The sequence below is a fragment of the Penaeus monodon genome, chromosome 38 (assembly GCF_015228065.2).
Source record: "Penaeus monodon isolate SGIC_2016 chromosome 38, NSTDA_Pmon_1, whole genome shotgun sequence".
NCBI classification, from domain to species: domain Eukaryota; kingdom Metazoa; phylum Arthropoda; class Malacostraca; order Decapoda; family Penaeidae; genus Penaeus; species Penaeus monodon.
The window spans coordinates 3,732,874-3,735,373 of record NC_051423.1 but is presented as its reverse complement, the minus strand read 5'-3'; the positions used below and the strand labels follow the sequence as shown (position 1 = coordinate 3,735,373).

General features: G+C 37.8%; 1 pseudogene; it reads right to left on the bottom strand.

Annotated features, from left to right (window-relative positions):
• Window positions 1-1,374: 1,374 nt before the first annotated feature.
• Window positions 1,375-2,500, bottom strand: part of LOC119596644 — a 1,673-nt pseudogene continuing 547 nt past the window's right edge.

Genomic DNA, 2,500 nt, shown 5'->3' with positions numbered 1-2,500 from the left:
TGTGTGTGTGTGTGTGTGTGTGTGTGTGTGTGTGTGTGTGTGTGTGCGTGTGCGCACACCAACACAATAGCAAAATTCATAAAACAGCCTATAACCTACAGCTCTGCCTTGTGTTCTAATGTGTCATATTTATTTACCTGTCCTAGCTACCAAGCCAGGTACGTGAGATCAACTTCACGATGGCAACGTCACCGCTTCCTAGAACACAAAGGCAGGTCCTTCAGGAAAGGCTTCCCGCTGAGCAAACCATCTCTCTTGGCAATAAGAGAGCTTTCTGTACAGCACTCACATCCTTTTTTCTGACTCAGAATTTAGTATTTTGTATATTTTGTCCACTTACTCCTCCCGCCAAGACCTCATCATTTCAGAGCCCTTCTTTATTAGATAAAAATAATAAATAATAAATAAATAAATGATGTCAGAATTAAGCAACTTAACTACTGCAACCACCTTGTTCACACACTAGACTGTCCCTCAACTTAACCAGCCACTTCGGTTCGTTTAACACTTACTTTTATGTATTTCTTTACGTATTTATTGTTTATGTTTATATATCTTGGGTTTATATATATATATATATATATATATATATATATATGTATATATATATATATATATATATATATATATATATATATATATTGTGTGTATCATCTGTACATATTATTGTGTTATGCCTTTGCTTGCTCTTATGATTGTTATGTCTCTTTCTTAAACGAGAACCACTTAATTTGTATAATTGGTGTGTGTATATATATACACATACATGTATGTATGTACATATGTACATACATACATTTATGTATGTAATTACATATATGTGTATGTATACACATACACACACACATATATATGTGTGTGTGTGTATGCTGTGTGTGTGTGTGTGTGTGTGTGTGTGTGTGTGTGTGTGTGTGTGTGTGTGTGTGTGTGTGTGCATGTGACATATAACTATATATATATATATATATATATATATATATATATATGTATGTATGTACATACACACATGTATATATATTATATATAATATATATATATATATTAATGTATATATATATATATATATATATATATATATATATATATATACACATGTGTGTGTGTGTAAACACACACACACATTGCTAAAAATGATGATAATAATAACAATAGTAGTAGTAATGGTGATGATTATGCAAATAAATATTTCATCTAATAAGCAAGAAAGGAACTTGATGCTTAGTAAACAAAGCTACGGTATGCAAGCAAGGTTGCAGCTTAAGTAAAGAAGCTTATCATCAGTTTTAATACGCTCGTTCAACAATAAATACTTTCACACTATTAGCTTAAGTCGTTCTAAGTCCATCGTCCGTGTTGATCGTTGCTCGTGATCCCTCAGAAGCCATACCGCCTGCGGATGTCCTCCAGGGACTCGCGGGAGTCGAAGGGGCGTCTGCTGACCTCGAGCGACTCGCGGGATTGAGAGGCGGCGGGGAATTCCAGGGATTCGCGTGAGTCGAAGCGACGAGGCCTGAAGGGATGGGGGCGGCTCTCTCGCGGGACTCGCGGAGCGAAGCGGGGATGGGAGCGGAGTACGCGGGTCTGGCTCGGAACGTTTCCCGAGACTCGACCGAGTCGTAGCGAGCCTCGCCCTCGTAGTTAACCTCGGCCACGTAGCCGGAGTCGCCGTCCACGACGTACCTGACGGTCTGCAGGCGGCCGTCGGGGAGCTGCACGTAGTACGATCCCTGGGTGTCGTCGCCGTCACGGGCCTCCTGCTGGCCGAAGTGGTTGCCGGAGTCGTCGTGGTCGACGGCCCAGTTGAAGTTATACTTGGCGTCATCTTCGAACGAATCCTAAAGGAAAGATGACAGAGCTTTACTCATTGCATATGGGATGCTGTACGTGCAAGACATTATAGGATATTGTATAATTGTAACGGATGCCTTTAGACGTGAATATATAATCTCCTGAAATCTTTCCATCGACAGCCATTCGACAGTTGAAAACGTACCCGAGGAGCACTGTAGGCGTATCTGGGAGTGTCGGCCGAGGCTAGAGCAGCCAGGCCGAGGAGGAGAAGCACCTGTTGTTGGAGGAACAATCATGAGTGATAGGCACTGGAAGATGCTAATGTTGTTTCAGTCAGCAGTCCTTGAATATGCCAATGCGAAGATTCTTTTTATCGTCTTCTAGTAATAGTCTGTATGTATATATATATATATATATATATATATATATATTATATATATATATATATTATATATTTTAGTTATATACTATATAGATGACACAGTATTTACATGTATATGTGTATATGTATGTGTTACATATGTAGATATGCATATATATATATATATATATTATATATATATATATATATATATATATATATAATAGATATATATATATATATATATATACATGTGTTGTGTGTGTGTTTGTGAGAGAGAGTGTGCGTGTGTGTTTTATAGCTGTATATTTATATCTATTTATAAGGAAATATAGTATGAATAGATAG